Here is a 20,390-nt window from a genome sequence, read left to right as displayed (position 1 = left end):
ATGAAATTCATTGTTTAAAAGTTTGAAAGCCCATTTATTTGAATTCAACTATGTTCATAGCTTCTGAGATATAAGAGCGTTTTTCACATTCTGACGCAGCGCCAAAACTAAAAGTTTGATTACAATGAAATTCAATAGCAATCTAAGCGGCAAATAGACCCTTCATTCGACACCAAGATAGAAAGAATCGGTCAGACCATCTCTGAGAAAAGTGAGTGCGAAAGAAAGGTGCACATACACACGTACACACCCACACACAAACATATACACCTGTACATGCATATATGCAGAAAATGATCGATTCGTCGAACTGATTTGAGTAGTATATGACATTCGGCCATTTCAATCATTTTTCTACCTTTTAATTAGCCAGTGATCGGTAGGAGAAAGTCAATATGACATTCGGCCATTTCAATCATATTTCTACCTTTTAAATAGCCAGTGATCGTTAGGAGAAAGTCAATATGTTTACTTCCATTATGTGATTTCACATTTTTATGAGCAACGGACACAGTTACAATCCGATTGCAACCTATGGGGCAACTAGACCTTTCATTTGACACTAATTTCGTGAAAATCGGTTCAGCCATCACTGAGAGAAATGAGTGAGTTTAAACAACCTCAGGACAACTTTTCTTTACATAACTTTTGAACCATATGTTCAATCATAATGAAATTCAAAAGTTAAGGGTTCTGAGGACAGCCCAATCATTTGAAACCAGTTTTATTGAAATCGGTTGTGTGGTTTCTGAGATATTGATGTTTCGTGATTTTTACATTTTGATACATAACCTCTAAACCAAAAATCCGATTACAATGAAATTCAATAGCAACCTATGGCGCAACTAGACCTTTCATTTGCAAATAATTTTATGAAAATCGGTTCAGCCATCTCTGAGAATAGTGAGTGAGAAAAAAAAGTTGCACATACACACACACACACACATACACACACACACACACATACATACATACATACAGAAAATGCTCAGTTCGTCGAAAGAAGTCGAGTGGTATATGACATTCGGCCATTGGGACCACTTTTATACCTTCGGTTTTTCCAGCGATTGCTATTCCTTTCTAGGAGAAAGGCAAAAAAACAGAGAATCCTTTTTTTACCTTGCTTTTCTAGTTGTGAACAGTGATGGCATGAACTCGTGCAAAGTTGAACTGAGTTACACTTTTCCAGATTTGAATCTGCTTCCTCTCGATAGTTTGAGTTTTTTTGCACCGCACACTCTGATCGATTGAATTTAAATGCGTGCAATGCATGCAGTGCACGATGTATCCAGCGATGCAGGCGATGATGTGACGCGATGAGTTTTGTTTTTAGATCGAACTTGTGCTTTCAAAGGACAATGCAACAAACTGTTGCAGCAGACGCGGCGCGAAATCCATCGCATTTCGATTTTTATGCAATTGTTGTTATGCAGGATTAAAACTCAAATCCAACTCAAGTGTAATGCACTGTTAGTAGGGTTTACGTGCAAACCGAAAATAAATGTGCATGCAAGTTTTAAAACTCACTTGGATACGAGGGCAAAGTCACACTGCCTACTCTGGTTGTGAACCAACCAGTGATACATATGTTTGATTTGTTGTAGTTTGACGTGGAGCTTCGAACATTGCATAGCATTGCAGTTATTTTTGGAACCACACGAACAACAGACAACTGACAAAAAACGATTTTGAAGTAATGTTCTTTGTTACTTTTCTAATTTTTTCAATCAGATCAATTATGTAATACCACAACTCGCGTTCGACTGCAATCATATAAACACACAGGGGATATAGAAGGAAGCATGAATCAGTGTGTTTTTTCCTGTTTTTCACCCGCTGTATCCGTTTTCATGGGACAAATGAAAATATTTACTTTTTTGTTGTTCTCGTGTAGCTTACTGCACTCATCGTACTGCTAGGACGCGACACTTGGCAGATGCTAACGACTTTAATTAATTTGCCTGTATATCGTTCGGAAATAATTGTCGTTATCGTGGGGGCACTGACTAGAAACTGATGACGCGATAGTATAATTCATATTTAAAAAAAAAAGATTCTAAATTGAGTTGGTTAGAAACTGAGCAGAATACGAAATGTAATCGGAGTATAACTTTGACAGAAGAAAGTTCATTTATTGCATCGCTATACTATTCTTTCTTATGCTATGTTTAATTTTGGAATATTTTGATACTATACTACATGACATAATTTCCAAATAGGTATTAATCCTTGAATAAATACATACTCAAATCTTAATATTTCATCCTAACAGTTGCTCTCGTGCGATTAAACCCGATTGAGTGTTGACATTCGAGCCAACAGTCCGAATTTACAGCAGCCAATCACCGTATTGTCTTTTGTCTTTTCTGTGGTCGACATCGATCGCTAGAATTTGAATGTTCTTACAATTCACTTCCACCGGCAGGTACGAACATTTGTAGTGGCACCCGTGTCCAAAAGTCCGAAGCAAACCAACCATGAAGAGACCGTTGTTTTCGTTACCACCGTCTGCATCGCACGGTGCCACTGTTGTTTTATTGTGAATGTGAGACCGATGATTTCATCGCTACCATTATTCTTCAGGCAACACTGATCACATTCACTCAGCCGTACCGGAATAGCGAACGGTTCGAAATAGGACCACATGCCCTTGTACACCCGAAACGAAATGCACGTTTTTCTGCATCGAATCACAAACCAGCACATACACCACTTCGCATCGCATTCGGTTGAGGCTGCCCTTGTTAGTGCGGCCCGTAGCTTTTGTCGTGCCGCCGCAGCCGCCAGCGGAGGTTCAATGTCACGTGCTAGCCGCCAGCAACCGACGAGAGACTTTGCCCCGCGTATAGAGTCGCACAAAAACCGCTAGCTAAATTCGCTAAGGAGGTTATATTGGTGGTAGAGAATCTACTTCTACAAAGTATGCAGTGGTGCAGCGTGATCCTACCCAGTAAATACAATCACTATATAGTAAGTTGTAGGGCGAACTCAACTATTCTACTTTGCTAGAGAATACCCTGTATCGTTTGGATTAGTAGCAGAATTTCAAAATTACACATTTATATTAACCCTTCTCGTTGAGGTTCTTTAAGTGATTTTTGTACTTCAGCAATTTTTACAAAGCATTATTTCGAATTCTGATGTAAAAAATTTCATTTCCACCTGGTCAATATGAAATTTAATAATATTTACTAAACATGTTCTAAACGTGAAACAAACGATAAAACCTATAAGACATATTTTTCTTATTTCAACCAAAATATGAGAATCCATCGGACAAAATTAGTAGAGAAGAGAAGCACACTGCTTAATCAACAACATTCCGATCAATATCAGATCATTTGATTTCAATCTTAGGGCTCATGTAAAATATGTAGGCGCCTTAAACACAAAGTGATAACAATTCTGTTATGGATCTTCAAATTGATGCTTTCAAAGGTAATCCTGCAGAGAAGGATTCTTTCAAAAATTTGAAAAAAAAGTAAATCGAGAATCGAAAACAGGTTAGATTTAAGCTCCTGAAAAGGCTATTTTATCCATCCCATTCTAAGCACAAACCAAATTTTAACAATTTCGATTCGCATCCAAAAAATAGACATACATTTATTTGTAAACAGCTTTTATAATGAGTATTATAAATAACCACCAGAACCATTTCACCTGATTGCATAAGTATAAGTTGAAACAGAGGATTGACGTTTACCGTTGTTTTTCTTCTATTTCTAGATTGAGCGAAACAGGGTGAACTGGTGTTGGTAATACTCCTAGCCGCAAGCAGCAAAAGCTGCAACATCTTTCGCCTTTTTGAAGTCTATAGCGGCTAATGTTTACTAGAAGTGCTGTCATCGAGAAATCAGCCTTTGTTCACCAATACAGTGCTGACAGCGGGAGTGAGTAACCGCATGTCGTCAAAATACACACTAACGCACCGATTCCACTCGCGAATAGTTGAAATGTTCCAAACCCACAGTGATGTAAACGAGTATCTCTGAGTGGTGCCTCCTATAACAGTAAAGAGCTTTCACACAAAACTACATTTGATCGCATGACTATTCTTGACTCCCAGAGTTTGGCCGCTTTCCACATCCCTAAACTGTTGCTGTATTCTGTTATTTTCATACGACAATTATTTCCATGGAGTGGTTTTGCACAAAAACAATCTGTATCAGTAATAAGTTAATATTACAAACGCGTAGTTTTCTACATTTCCTACTTACGACCAAATGAATACTCGCTCTAGGTTCAGAGTGGTGCTACTGTCACTAGTGACTGCGAGTTCCACGCACTCATGCGGCTGAAAAGCAGCATACGTCAAACCGTGAGCCAAGTTTTTATCATCTTTTCTTCCACGGACGAGACGATGATGAAAAAGATACGAAAGGAAGAAGACTAATTGTAGAACTCGCGTAACAAAATAGGCCTGCCAGATGCAAGACATCACATAGGACACACACAGATGTGAGACATGCAGAAAAAAATGGTTTCAAGCCGAAAAATTCCTGAGCTGTAGTAACAGGCTCTTCTATTATTTAGAAAAAACTACCGACAAAAATGACTGCGAGAAAAAAACGTACACATCTTACTGAGTGTGGCCTTTGCCTGTAGCTTGAATGCCAAATTTTCTACACAAAATTACAGAAACGTCAAAATTAATCATAATTGCATCACAGAACCGAGTTCCGTAATGTTGACACCATTTACACTACCAACGTGAATCATATTATCTTCTAATCTACAAATTCACCACCACTGTTCCCACCTTCGAATTACTATCATCGTGAGATAATTACTTCTATTCGCAGGAAGGAGTTGGCCACGTTCCGCAAAGCGAAAATTATCTTCAGCCGGAGTTTCTCACTTTCACCAGACCAGCGGATCACACGGGTTGAGGGCGTACCGTGCCGATACCGCAGAACTATCGAACGAAACCCGAGAACTAATCGCGTATTCCGAATTTTCATACGAAATCCGGATTTGACCGTATGACCGACCGAATGTCGAGAAAAACGACCGTCGATTTTTTTTTATTCCTGCTGCTTCCTTCGATACAGTCTCGACGAGACTGCCGTCACTCACGTCACACGAATGGAAGCTCTCAGCCACTCATGTTTGCGCTCTGAACCGATTGCCTTCCGCTCTCGTATTGCCAGGGTTGTGGACGAAGCAGTTCTCACGAACCGTTTGCCGTCAGCTAGGGCTGATGGTTTTAGCCGGTATCCAAAGGATTGGCTCAAATTTCGTGATCGAAACACAAGAATATTGCCATCTCTATCGAATCCAATTGTTCGAAAACACAACTAACGATTTTAAAACATGCCACTTTGCTCGATCTTAAAGCAGTATAACGATCCTAAACATACAGTATTGAAAACAAGAAGATGATTTTCAAGTGAAAATATAAAATTATTAGTTTGGCCAGCGCAGTATCCTAATTTAAATCCTTTAGAAATTCTATGAAAGATTGTGAAAGTCTAGGTTGCGAAGCATCATCCAAACAATAAAACAGACTGTCTTTTAAAAATTCGTAGTTCTACGTCAAAATGATATAAAACCTGAAAACTTATGAAACTCTGTGTAAGTATAAGTGACGATTTTCAAATGTTTAAAATCTCCGAAGTTGATAGTTAATTCTAGTATGTTTTAAAAACGAAGAAACCAAATAGAGATTTAATTCGGACACCGCTCCTGAAAATTTGGCCCGCCCGGGAAAAATCCGTACGATTGGTATGCTTGTCCAAAGCTGAACTCATTTGATTATCAGTTTGAGATCTACTATAAATCCACCCACAGGCTTTGCTCAAATTTTGGTTCGGTATGATATTAAATTTCACCAAAACGGTTTGTTTTATAAGTCAAAATATTGAGTTGTAGCCTTTGTACCAATCGTTCATATTTCTGCATACACAGTAACAACTACCAGAGCTGATAGCGACTAAGTGAATCGAAATTCGAACATAGGAACTTCAGAAACCAAAGAGGAACCGAAAAGCGACCGAAAAGCGACCCAAAAGTGACCATGAAGAAATTTTTGTAAAGAGGAAATTCAGACTAAGAATCGAACAATATTTTCTACAACTTTTTAGTTGTTCTATTTATAAAAACCTAGCGGTCAGACCCAGCCTTTCTCATTCAAACTTTCATTTGTAAAAATAGATTTACATGAACGCTGCAATCCAATAAATGTATATTCACTCTTTAGGTTCTAGAATATTGATGTTGTAATCTATACATATGAAAATACAGTCCGGTCTGTCTGTTTGTCTGTCTGATCCATATAGTATCGAAAACTATCAAACCGATCGACGTGAAAATTTGTATGTAGGGGTTTTTGGTGCCGATGAAGATTCCTATGATAGTTTGAGACCCCTCTCTCTTCTGGAAGGAAGGGGTCCCATAAAAATTTAACATAAATTTTTGCACAACTCAAGAACAAACCACGCAAATGAAACCGAATTTGGCATGTGGATGTTTTAAAGGGTAACAAATATGTCCATAATAGTTTGACGCCCTTCCTTTTCTGGAAGGGAGGGGTTCCATATAAGTGAAACACGAATTTCTGCACATCTCGAGCACTAACCGAGTAAATGAACCAAATTTAGCACGTGAATGTTTCTAGGGGTAAGAAATATGTCCATAATGGTTCCACACCCCTCCCTTTTCTGGAAGGGAGAAGTTCCATACAAATGAAACACAAATTTCTGCTCAGCTCGAGAGCTAACCAACTAAATGGAACCAAATTTGGCAGGTGAATGTTTTTAGTATTCTTTTTTTTTCTTTTTCCAGAACTTTTGAGTCACATATCAAATTGTTAATAAATTATATAATAAATTGTAAATAAAATTGTTATGAAGTTTGTTATTTGTAAGTTTGAGAGATGACTCGTTCGTATGACACTAGTTCTGTTCAAATAAGTGATGTAATCTTTGAGATAATAGATTTTCGTTGTTTTATAAATAATTTAATACATAACGGTTGCTTAAGTTCTATTATAATCAAATGAAATGGGAACGTATAGAGCAGCCAAAATTCGAAACCACGTGTTCAATTATAATTCACCAGGTAACCCTTAACTAGCCCGCTCATCTGATAATAATATTGATCAAATCGGTTGTGTAGTTTCTGAGATAATGAAGTTTTGTGATTTTCACATTTTGGTACTTTACAGACGAAGTTACTGTCCGATTACAGTAAAATTGTATAGGGTGTTACGAGGCAGCTAGACTTATTAGTTGACACTAATTTTGTGGAAATCGGGTCAGCCATCTGTGAGAAAAGTGAGTGAGTTCAAGTAGTCTTCGGAATATGTTCCTTTCAATTGCTGGATTTCACATTTTTAAACATAACAGGCAAAGTTATTGTCCGATTGCAAATCAAATCAATAGGGTCTTATGGGGCAACTAGACCTTCCATTGACACTGATTTTATGAAAATCGGTCCAGCCATCTCTGAGAAACATGAGTGAGATTAAACAGTCTTCAGAACACGTTTCTTTTCATAACTTTTGAACCACGAGTTCAATCTTTATAAAACTCAAAAATTAAGGGTATTTCAGGTAGCCCGTTCATTTAAAACCAATTTTGTTCAAATCGGTTGTGTAGTTTTCGAGATAATGATGTTTCATGATTTTTACATTTTGATACATAACCTCTAAACCAAAAATCCGATTGCAATTGAATAGGGTCTTATGGGACACCAAAACCAGAATGTATGGATTTCAAAGATGATCAATTTCACCCCGATTCATCTAATAGTACCGTATAGAATTCCCGAATTCATTTCATGAAATTTCACCAATAGCCATAGAGGTTTTCTAGAATACATATCAGAACACTAAAGTCGCTTTTTACGCGGGGGATACGTGCCGCGTAAAAAAATGCGTAAATTCCGAAATCCGCGTAAGAAAAACCGCGTAAATTCCGGAATCCGCGTAAAAAAGCCACGTAAAAAGCGACCTTAGTGAACTTGTTTTCAATATATACTATTTCGGGAAAAATGTACATGAAGCTAGTGAATTGGAAAGTATCATAAAAATTGATCAATTTTACCCAGTTCCATGGTATCTAAAAAATCTGTCATAAATTTTGTTCAAAATAAGTTTTTAGTTGAACAATTTTGTTGCCTAAAATCTTCTAAACAAATCAAAGTGGGTACTCTGGAGAAAAAAACGTTTTTCTAACAAAACTCTTTCAAGCGGATCCATACATGGTCGTTTAGGAGTCGTTTGACAATTTTCCACGGGGTGACGAAAATTTTTTCAAAAATATATTCTCTTTCCCTGGTATTCCCTGAAATATACCATTATATCCCTAACAGCATTTTGAGCATTCAGATCCAGACGTATATGAATGGAACTCAGATATCCCAATGAAAAAAATATTCAACTGGATGCGATACCAACTAGTGAAGTCGCGTATTAGATTTTCATGCTGAAAAAATCCATTTTAACGCTGAAAAGCCGCTCAAAAATGAATCGTGTCTCGTTAAAAAAAATTCCTGATTCTTTTTCAGTTTCCCCTGATTTCCGTGATCGAAACTTATAGTCCCTGACATTCCCTGATTCTCCAGTTTTTTTTTTTTTCAGGATTTCAGCACCCTGTTTTCAGCTTCATGATTTGACCTACTTTAGTCCTGAAACGCCCTTAGTTACAATATATCACCTAAGTAAAAATGATCCAAATATCTAAGGAAAAGTCTTGTGTCTTTTAGTCGAGCACAAATACAAAATTTCATTAAAAAGGTGCATTAATAACTTTTTTCAGATGATAACTAATCTTCGCCTATATGGCCGACTAGTAACAAAGAAAAGATTGTTGCTGCTGCATCCAGTTTCTCAAACAGTGCAGAAGAGAATGTTTAACACCAAAATTTATCCACATTAAACCGTCCAAAAATAGTGAGTCGTGCAAAAAATCAACAGATAAAGCTAGGAAAATTTGGTTGGCTGAAGATATTAAAATTAAACATAGGGAAGTGTCTGTTGTCGAGGAAAAATTATACGCTTTGCACCTACGACTTCTTAAAGGGGGAAATTACCACTCTGCAGCAAAATGTGTCGCGCGTAGATGTGCAGAGAGAGAAGATGAGTGTTGGCAAAAGGTGCTATTTAATGTTCATTGCATTATTTCAAAACGGGTGAAACAGATTAAGCAAAGACATTATAAAAAATTACGTTCACTCGCGCGTGCACAAAAATCAGAAAAACGATCCCCGAAAAACATAGAAAATTTTGTGTTGTACGAATCGTCCACCCAATTCACTCGCACAGAGTTAGAACTACTGAACAAGGGTTTGAACTTAAGCAATAACTCCGAGGTGTGCGCCGCTAGCTGAAATAGTGAACATTTTTTCATCATCATTTTTCATCCAAATCTGCAATTCGTCACGATGTTGCAGGGTGTATCTCCCGGGCAATGATAAACGCAAAAAAATCCTATATGTGCGTTACCCGATAATTGGGACACCGTCCAGAAACTAAAAGAACGTAATGTAGTGTATTCTCGTGCCGACAAACGCGGTGGTTCTAATGGACAAAGAGGATTACGATACGCGCGTACTCGAAATGATAAAAGCCGGTCCGTACCAAGAGTGTATATTTAAATATGGTAAACCGAAGGATCCGCTTAACGTGATGATAGAGGAAGCCAATAGCGTACGTCAGAAGATCGGCCGCTTGATGGATGAAGACTAGGCTGTCCCAAAATACTACAAGGTATACAGCCCTAGGGTTGTTTGAAATGGTGACGTGGGACTAAACACTGTAATTAGGGGATTTTTTGTTACAAAATATACAGAGTCTGCAGACAGAATCAATGTGTTTATTTTCAGCCTCCCCTGGAAATCAATTTTTGGAATATATTCAACAACACTCGAAGAAAGATCATTTATATTTGGCGATATTATGCCTTTAGTATTTTTTTTTTGTACAAAAAAATATGTATTTAACAAGGCACAAGCATATCGTGCTTGTTGAAGAAGCACCAAGAATTTCTCATAATGCGTCAAAGTCAGAATTATCTCTATATCCTCAAAAACCAAATCCAATAATGCTTACGTTATCATAATAAATGGTTTTGTCTTATTGAACTCTAACTAAATCAAATCTATAGTATGGATCTTACTTTCAAAATAATATGGAAGCCCTTAAAAAGGTTCATCAATTGGAAAACATAAGAAAATATTTTGAACAAAATTCCTAACAAGTTCCAGCAAAAAATCGTAGAAATCCACAATTACATTTTTATTTTTTGTTTGACAATTGTTTCATTTGCCTGCATCTACGCTGTATTACGAAGACAGGAAATATACGTTTATTATGGTTAAGCTTAGAATAATAATATATCATCTAACAATTTTGAAATGTAAAAAGAGATTCTGTACGAATCTTACTAAATCAACTAAAAAATCAAAAGCATTCGCAGGTTCTTACTCTTCTATAAATGTATATATTTAGGAATTTACTCTTTCGATACTATCCGGTCACGATTATTTAGTTAATAGCGAAGATAAAATTAAATAAATATCCGTTGCAAAAATTTACAATTCTTGTTGAGTAATTTATGGCAATCATATTTATGAAATAAACTTTCAATCACCATCAACAGCAGCATTGTAGTTTTTCCTCAATTGCATACGAATAGAAATGTACGAACAAAAGTGTACCACTGCAATACGAATAGTACTGCTGCAGTACGAATAGAAGAGTACCACTGCAATCATAGACGACGAGAGACCTGCGGATCTATACTCCACTGGTACTGTTGCTTTTACTGACATGTTTTCTTTCAAAACATCAGTTTTTATTAGGTTCTACAGTACCTAACACGCAGGTTTAGAGATTGTTCAAGGATGGGTATTGTTTCAAACTTTTAGGAAAACTTTTACCTTCGAGACATCATATTAGTCTAAGCTCATGGAAGCAAAAATAAATTGACCTATTGGGACGGGGAGACTCTGTCAATTTTTATTTCGAAATTGATACAGGGAATATCACAGGGAACGGATGGTGTCCATTCACGTCGTCTGTGCTAGGAATGCTCGCATGTAATTGGTTCATTATTCGCGTAAATTTGTTATTGAAATTATTATCAATTTTACCGCTTAGCAATGAAATTAGAGTGATAATTAACACATTACAAAATTGTTATACATTTTATCTATCCAACAACATATTGGTTATTGTTATCCATCATGTGGTTATGCTGTTATTAGCGTTTGAAATCTGACGCAACATTTGCCCGTTTCATTTCCAATTTTACAGAATGCATCCCAGTATAGTAAACAAAGACGTGTCCCACGTCAAAAAATCGATGTTAAAAAAGTCAAGGTGCTCAGCCCTGAATTGAAAGATAATGTTATTTATAGCATTTTTGTAGAACATTTCCACTTTCTAAAAGGTCGTTTTCAGGTTGCCCAAACGTGATTTATGAAAAAAATGACTTTTTCAAGCTACAAAACCACTCTTTTGCACTTTTTTCAAATCTGTTCGATTCCAACATTTTTCCATATATTTTTTTTATTTTTGTGGGGTTGTTTTTGAATATTTTGCATGGTTTGGTTCAGCATCGCATTCAATTATTTGACTCACAGAGCCCACTGAACATCACAAAAAAGTGAATTTTTCATATAATTTTCAGATAAAAGCCTTCAAAACACATATAACAATTTTTTTTTGATCAAGAACTGAAATTTTTACTGCAAAGCGGAATTCAAGACGAAAATTTACATGAAAAAAGATCCTTGATATCTTATCGGGGGCTGAGATATCGGCGTTTTTACATGTCAAAAATGCCACTAACGCTCAATATCTCCATTGCACAGTGTTTTATTTTGCCGTAATTTTTGTCGCAAATCCCGCTTTGCAATGAAAATTGCAGTTCTTGCTCAAAGTTTTTATTATTTTTGTTTTGAAGGGTTTTATCTAAAAATTATTAGAAAAATTAATTTTTTTTGTGATGTTTAATGGGCTCTGGGAGTCAAAAAACTGAATACAATGATGAACCAAACCAGGCAAAATATTCAAAAACAATCCCACAAAAATAAAAAAATTTACGAAAAAATGTAGGAATCGAACAGAATTGAAAAAAGTGCAAAAAAGTCGGTTTGTAGCTTAAAAAAGTCATTTTTTCATAAATCACGTTTGGGAAACCTGAAAACAACCTTTTAGAAAGTCGAAATGTTCTACAAAAATGCTATAAATAACATTATCTTTCAATTTAGGGCTGAGCACCTTGACTTTTTCAACATCGATTTTTTTTGGGACACCCTAGTTAAGACACACTCGAGAGGAAACTCCTTATTCCGAATCCAAAGGTAGCGTCGTTATACTGCCTACCAAAAATTCATAAGAATCCAGTTGCCATGCGTCCCATCTCCTCGAATATCTGTACACCAACGGAGAAAATGGCAGCATGGTTGGTGAATGAAATGCGTAAGCACCCAGTAACGCATGGCAATAGTATAACAAATTCGATAGAGCTAGTGAAGCAAGTAAGGCGACATCCATAAATTACGTAACGCTCATAGGGAAAAGGGGGGGTATCCTTGAGCGTTACGATTTGTTACACAGGGGAGAGGGGGTGGTGAGTTAAACGTTACGTAACGAAAAATCGCTGGAGAGATTCTCCAAAAACGAGCATTTTTATCAAGGAAATCCTTCTGCAGCGTTACGTAATTTTTGCCTGAATGTATGATAACTAATGTAATCCCGGATTATTTGAATGTTTAATTTGTCAGAATTGCATCAAATAAGTCTACGAGCTGGTCTCGAGGCACAATGCACAGTGGTCCAGAAATTAAAAAAGGTGGTCGTTTTCTCGTGAACGTTACATTTTTGAGCAGTACTGTCTTTGGGAAAGTTTTAGAATAAAAAAAGATCCTTCTTCAGACATGAACAGAAAATTCAAATTTTAGTTCAAATGTTCCCGAAGAGGTGCACCGCTCATGTAATTTATCTCTAGTAGGCAACAAAAATAGTTAGCTAAATTATAAGGTTATTGAATTTTCAAAAACCATGTGCTTACAGGCATCGATAACACATCAAAAGATGCATCAAAAGTAGTTTTTTTTTTCAACATAGATCCGCCATTGATCAACATGACATAATTGAGCTTACATTAAAATTGTTTTGTTCCATGATGTTTCTACAAGTTTGTGCAAGAAATTTTAACTGCTGTGTGTGCAGAGCACTTGGACAATTCAATTGGTGCTAATATTGCCGTGGGATGTGATGGAGAACGGTAGAAAATCGAGAATTACTTGTCAAAAGTTATTTTTTGCAAGAAAAATTGATAGAAACCTAACTATCATGAAATAAAGTCTGCAGTACAGTATAAAAATAAAGGTCTGATGCTGTTTTAAAAGTTCAATGAGAACATCTAAGGTATAGTGGTAAAATTATGATTTTTAACAGCAAAAACCTTTCTTTTTAACATAATTGAACGTAATCAGATAGCTCGGTAAGATTGAGAAGTAGGTACCTAGTTTTTTTTTTTTTATTCTCGCTTATTTTCCGTCGGTCTAGTTCCGCCACTGTTGTGGCCAATCACCGACGCCCAGGGAGGCGACTCCACACCCAGGACCCTAACTCACGACCCGTTTATTAACGGACCGGCGCCAACGGCTTTACTTCCTCATGCGATGGAAGGCGTGATCCCAGAGATTTTTCGCCTCAGAAAATCTCCCGGTGTCGGCTAGGATTGAATCTAGACCAGTTGTGAGTGGATCACGCCACCTCACAACCATCGACACCTATGTCGGCGGTGGGATTCGAACCCAGGCGTCGAGCGTGGTTGGCGGAGACGTTACCAACCACACTAGGCCCCCGCTCTAGGTACCTAGTGTCTTCAGCAAAGTTTTTTTATGTTATTTTGGAAAACTCTTCCAAAGACGGAGATCAAAAATATTGATTTTTAGAGAAAATATTTTTTTATATCACTTGTAGGGGGATTTATCATGGATCTGTTCATGTTTAAAGAAGGGTCTTTTTACTCTAAAACTTTCCCGAAGACAGTATTGCTCTAAAATGTGACTTTTACGAGAAAATGACTTTTTACTAGCTTTTTTCATTTCGGAACCCCAGTGCGATGCTGGTCTGAACAGTTTGAATCCTCCGGATTATTTTTTGTCTTTTCAGACTTTTAAAAAATGTTTACTGGTTCATCTAAACTGTTCAACTACACCGATTTTATGTTTGTGCTTTCCTGGTTAAGATATACAGCATTTTGCAGAGTCAATTTCTGCTTTTTCACGCTTCAGATTTTTTTCATAAATTATGTTAATTCAAAATCTTTTTGACTGCTTCTGAGCTTCGGAAACGACAATTTTTTGAAATCATTTTCTTATCATTTTAAGCTATAAAAATTTTATTATTTGTTTTAAAACTTCTATACGGATTTTAGGCAACAATTTCATTGCTACTTGAAAACGATTGCCATGATTGGCTTGTTTAGTTTATGATATGCTATGTGCTGATCAAATTAAGAGAATCAGTTTTGATGAAGGATTGTAGACGCACTCGAGGTTTTATTCAAAAACAACATGTCGTCTCGAAAGGGGAAAATGCAAAATTATGAAATTCAATTTTTATTCAGCGTTTTCTTTTACGATATTACCGATACCACAGAGTAGTTTTGAAATTTGAATGAAAGATGAAGGCATACATTTCATAGAATATTATAAATCGTGGCATTTATTAAGTCCTGAGGAATTCAATTTTAGTTAAGTATTCATTTCAGGAGCGACTCTTCCATAGGTGCAACCTGTGCATTGCACACGGGGACGCCAGGCAGAAGATATATTTCAAAAGCAAATTTATGTTTATATTTGGTTGGTTTTTAGTTTTACTTTTAAATAGTAACATAGAGAATGACTTGCGTGATTGCGCGGACATGATTGTAACTACTTCCCCAAACTTTGATTTTTTGAACTTGTAGTTGAACAAGCAGATTCAAAATCCACGGGTCGTCTGATTCATTTCCTACAGAATTTCGGCGGAGCGCAGCAATTCCGATAAAATTTATGGCCGTTTTCACCATAAATTTTTGCGGTGTGTGTTTTTACAAACACAAAAATTATTTAAACGGCAATAACAATCATCAATATAGAAAGAAAACTCACACAATTTTGTTTTCGACACTGTCAGATTATAACGTTGTCATTGAGAAATAGAGTCATAAGAAAATTTATTGCTTCACATTTAATTTGGAGAATATTTCTAAATTAAAATTCCGAGGCACTTCTGTGGCAATCAAATCAGCTTATTGAAAACATCTGGTCCTATGATGAAACACATATGAAGTAATGATGACTGCAATAAATCTGAGTCAACTAGCCATGATACATGTTTATAGCTGTTGTTAGTAGGTTATTTTAGCCGCGTGGTCGGCATTGAGGGTTTTATGTTTTGGTCGTATCCAGCACTAAAAAGCTTAGATATAACTAATTTTGTTACTTGGAGGGGAATAATTTAGTATTTTGTAGAAATGATATGATATTATCCTCACGTTTTAGGTTTCTACTTGTATGTTTAGCAATTATTTTTCGTTATGGCCTTTATAATTTTTATGTTTTTATTTACAAATTATTTAAGCAAATTAAGATATAGGGTAAGGAACGGCTGAAGCAGTAGCGCCTATTTTATTCCGTCGCAGAAAACAGGCCTCAAACTCCTGCATTTTGATCAATATCGACAATTTCAATGATGGAAACGAAAACTTTGATTGTCTAGCTGTCTTACGAATATAAGAATACCGTTAATCACATTGAAATCTTTGAACAAACATTATTTTAAACAAATTGACCTATATTGCAGCCATTCAGGAGCCACTTCGGGTGCTGCAAAAAAAAAACGCCTGCAAAACAGATGGAAACTGCTTAAAATAGGTTCGGGGTGATTGGAATAATGTCCCTCGATTGGTAACTTTAATTGATTATTGTTAAAGTTTGCTAATTTAGTTTTACAATCGGGAAACAAATTCTGACAGAGAAAAACAATAAATAACAGATTGATATACTACTGTTTGAATTTCACCTAACATATTTCGAGTATTTCGTCTGAATACACAGGCAGTTTCTAAAGCTGTTTAGAATATGTTCCCTACCCTAATTTGAATCAAATTTAAAATTATTTTTCTTGCTTCTGGTCTTTGAAAACACCAATTCTTTGATATCATTTTCTGACCTTAAGAAATTTTCTCAAGCGATTCCAAGCTTAAGAGCCGTTTCAACGTCTGTCTGATGGCCTTTGAACATAATATGTTTAAAAACGTCCAAATCACAAAAAGTTCAATAGCTGCTGCTAGATTTAATGGATTTTTCTGAAAATTTGTGTAATTAGTCTACACTAATATAACTTCAAAACTGTCGCAAAGAGGTACCATGAAGAAATAAATGCATTTTCCTTTTAATAAAATGCATTTTCCTTTTAAAAGTTGGCAATTTTCAGGGTCTTCATACTCTTCGCGTTATGTAGAGCTGGATTGGAAGATATGCCATTTGGGGTAAAACGTTCCTCGAAAAAAATATTTTCCCAAAATGCTGTCAGAGCTCGCGTAAAGCAGGTATTAGACGAAGCAAATATTTGCTATTTTTGGTACGATTTTTATTTGCACAAAAAAAAAATCCGTACCAAAAATAGCTAATATTTGCTTCGTGTAATACCTGCTTAAGACTTGATTAATTTACTGAAAATTTTGATTATTTCTCTAGCCAAAGAAGAACTCTTACAAAATTCGAAACGATCCGTGTTTTACAAAAAAATATGTGAACCTAAATTTCAAGACTATCGGGAGAAATCTGAAACTATTTACTCTGTATTTGGAGAGCACCTATATAACGCAAACTTTAGTAGCTCGAAAGAGACAAACATTTGTTCTGAAATTGAAGAGTACTCAGAGCACGCATGCTCCAAAATCTCGTACAACTTTGAAAAATAATTCAACCTCAAAGAATTCTAAAATAACACTAAGAGCTGAATTTTCCCTTAAACTTAAATAAGACTTATTATTACTATGATTCCATGAATTTAATATTGTACAAAACTAAGGAAACAGTCATTTGGCTAAAACTTTTTTAAGGAATCTTATTTCCTCGTGAAAAGGACGTCGAATATTATCAGTTATAACTATAAGTTACAAATTAAAGTACCGCGGAATGGGGTGAAATTGATCAGTGGGATGAAACTTCACCCGAAAAATCGTGATTAAGAATACTAATCAGAAGATACTGAACTTACAACACACGGTAATATTAACGTGTCCTTTGAAAATACAATTTTTGCAAAATTCACGCACCTGTCAAAAAACCTCATAAAATATTTTGCAACAATGATAATTCCATACCATTAATGGTGCAATTTTACATATTTCCGAAAAAAATTCAAACTTAGTTAAAACTCAACCAAATTTGATCAAACAATTTCCAGAATAAAACAAATTAAATTTACTCGAAGTGAACTCATTTAAGAATAAATTACGGTAAATTTTGGAAAAAGTATTGAAGTTTGATAAAACCTGAAAAAAAAATTTACCGCTATTTTTAAAATTTTTACGCATTCTGCAATTTCCACAGAATTATACATATCTCGCGGAAGCGCACTGAATGGGGTTCAAAAATATTTTACGTTTGTGAGTCTGGGATATATCACAATGAAAATGTTTACGTATTATCTGAATGAACCTGTGTCAAATCAAAAACTCAAATTCTCAAGTAAACAATAAAAATACCAAAACAACCGGTTTTGTGAACCCTGCATCCTACATGCTCAAATCGCACCTTTAGTTCATTTTCGTTCAATATGTTCCGCTAAGTTCTCCAGACTGGCGCTGAGTGCCCCACTGAAGATCACCCAGAAAAAAGCAGTGCTGAACGAGATAGGTTCAACTTTAACGTACCCATCACCGGTCGGCGGCGGCCAAAATATCCACACGGTTCCATCAGACCGCTTTCCCAAAGAAATTAATTGTCCGCCGAAAGCCGGTACAAAACAATTCATTTCGTAGATACATAGATGTAAATAAAAATCAAAATGGCGGAGCACGCAGCATTATATATGCTATGCATTCACATCACAATCAACGTCGTGACGGTCGTCTAAGTTCAAAGCTCGCTGCTCCCACCCGTATTTTTTCTTGTTTCTTTAGGCCAGCCAGAAACCGATCCAGTAGGCTTCACCGCGAGTGTTCACGAATCTATACGGCACCGCTCTCATTCTCTGGCCTTTACTGTGTGTACAGAAATTTGCGTAATTTTGTTCTACTACACTTTCCCGAGTTGTTGCTCGCTACCACAACATACAGCACTGTTGTTGTTGTTGTTGTTATTGTTGGGATCCCGTTGTGGTTACAGTATGACAAATTCTGTGTCCTCACCTGAGTGGCGCTTTGTTGACAGCTAGAATTGTAGACAGTGGCACTCACCGTGAACCACTTCACTTTGCTGCGCAAGAGGAGAAGCAGAAGAGAATGTGTATAAATTGTTGGAGCTGGGAATTGGGCGAATTACATTTTCATGCTTTCGACAAGGTGCAAGTGAGTAAGCAAATGATTTTATTTTTTTCTATGCTTCCTTAATTAAATTCAAGTCACTTTCTTGCCATTTTTTCTAATTGGATGGTACGGCATATATCAGAATATTATTCAACAAATTTCACAAACACGCAAGGCAAATGGTCAATGAGCTTTTTAAAATTTGCAAGTTTAGTTGGATTAAACCCTGCTCTACCTATTTTGAAAATTTGTGTTTCGAGTAGCAAATAAAGGTATATTTGAATTTAGTAAATAATTTTATGTTAAATATTGGCCGAAAAAGTTGCTAAAGAGGAAAAAAATTGCAACAAATTCGGCACGAAAATTGTATTGGAACTTTTTTTGGCCAGAAACTTTTGTTTGACGTAGAACTACGTATTTTTTCGGATTAAATTTCTATTTTCAACAACGGCTTTTACCCATTAACATTCAAATTCATTAAGCAGACAATGTGTGCAGTAGGGAAAGCGAAAAATAAGCGAACTGGAAATATGATACAGATTTGGAAAAATATTCTGCATCCCGACGGGACACAAACCCGCAATCTCCCTGTCTCCGGCATGGTGTTTTGGTTCCGTCGGGATGCGGAATATTTTTCCAAATCTGTATCATATTTCCAGTTCGTTTATTTTTCCCTTTCCCTACTGCACACATTGTCTGCTTAATGAACTAGAACTACGTCTGTTTCAGGAAGTTCAGCTACATAGGGATGTAAAATGAAAACCCTAAAAACGGAAAATTAACAATTTTGTTCAATTTCAAATGCTCTATGCATCCGCTCTAATGCAGAGACTTGTAATTGGATTATTCGAAAGATCGTACTATTTAAATTGTCGGGGTAGCACAGAGATACAATAAACATTACATCCGACATTGAACAACAATTGTCCTTATAAAAACAACAAATAAAATTTTGAAGATTTAATAATTTCTTGTTTTGCGTTAGAATTATAAGTAAAATATTATTTTAATCTACATGCATTCTGATTGTTGAAATTTATTTACCATGTATAGTGTTTGTTTTATTGTTGTTCAGTGATGTCGTATTTTATGTGCAAATCAAATTTCGGTAGCACTTCAACTCCTCTTTTGCACAAACTTTTTAACATATTAACAATACAAGTAATGTAACAAACAACCTTATGTAGTTCTACGTCGTGGCTTTACATACAACCTTCGTGGTTTTTATTAGGTTCTAACAGCAGATTGAATTGTTTGAGGTAAAGGGCTGTTTCTAACTTTTCTATAAAATCTTTACATTCGAGACATCAAATTGGTCTAAGTTTATTTCAAGTGAACATCAATTGACCTGTTGGGACAGGGAAACTGTCATTTTTATACTAATATAGAGAATGTCACAGTAAATGGTTGGTTGTTCACGTAAATTTGTTCTTGAAATTTTTGATCGGTGTTGATAACTAGCGTATTACAATATTGTCCAACATTTTATCTATCCAACAATTGTCATCCATCATGTGGTTATACTGTTATTATCGTTCAAAATCTGACGGAACATTTGCCGGTTTCATTTCCAATTTTACAGAATGTACCCTAGTATAGAAAACAAAGACGTAGTCCCACGTCAAAAGCTGGTTATTTGTGTACGAACGCTACGTGAATATCCGTAATAATTTGTTTCAAAAGCTAGCGGGGGTTTATGTATTGGCTTTAATTTTACAGATATGTAGTCACAATCAGCATTATTTTTTCATGTAGGTTCTATCATCATTAGTCACTGCGGATAAAATGTAAACATTCCACCAATGATCAGAGTAGAAGTGAATTAACCGTTTTTGACAACTGCGATGAGTTTTATTTCATTCCATTACTGTAGGAATTCAAGTCTCGTTACCGAGTAACTCAGCTATT

The 20,390-nt window shown here is 36.0% G+C and overlaps 1 protein-coding gene across 13 annotated transcripts in view; it reads right to left on the bottom strand.

The window, feature by feature from the left end:
• LOC129719167 (serine/threonine-protein phosphatase 2A 56 kDa regulatory subunit epsilon isoform) overlaps window positions 1–20,390 on the bottom strand; it is a 99,615-nt gene that overhangs the window by 78,110 nt on the left and 1,115 nt on the right. For 2 of the 13 annotated variants that reach the window (XM_055670619.1, XM_055670631.1), the window contains exon 1: window positions 4,791–5,071. The exons of 6 other annotated variants lie outside the window; for them this stretch is intronic. The gene's annotated coding sequence lies outside the window, so the exon portion shown is untranslated. Of the gene's footprint in view, window positions 1–2,245; window positions 2,263–3,703; window positions 4,107–4,217; window positions 4,339–4,574; window positions 4,594–4,759; window positions 5,072–20,390 lie in introns of those variants that run through there. 5 more of the 13 variants (XM_055670624.1, XM_055670621.1, XM_055670627.1 and 2 more) reach the window with 5 other exon arrangements.

This window comes from Wyeomyia smithii, chromosome 1 (assembly GCF_029784165.1).
Source record: "Wyeomyia smithii strain HCP4-BCI-WySm-NY-G18 chromosome 1, ASM2978416v1, whole genome shotgun sequence".
In the NCBI taxonomy this organism is placed as follows: Eukaryota; Metazoa; Arthropoda; class Insecta; order Diptera; family Culicidae; genus Wyeomyia; species Wyeomyia smithii.
Note: the sequence above shows the minus strand (reverse complement) of the source record. Positions and strands in the feature narration are given on the sequence as shown.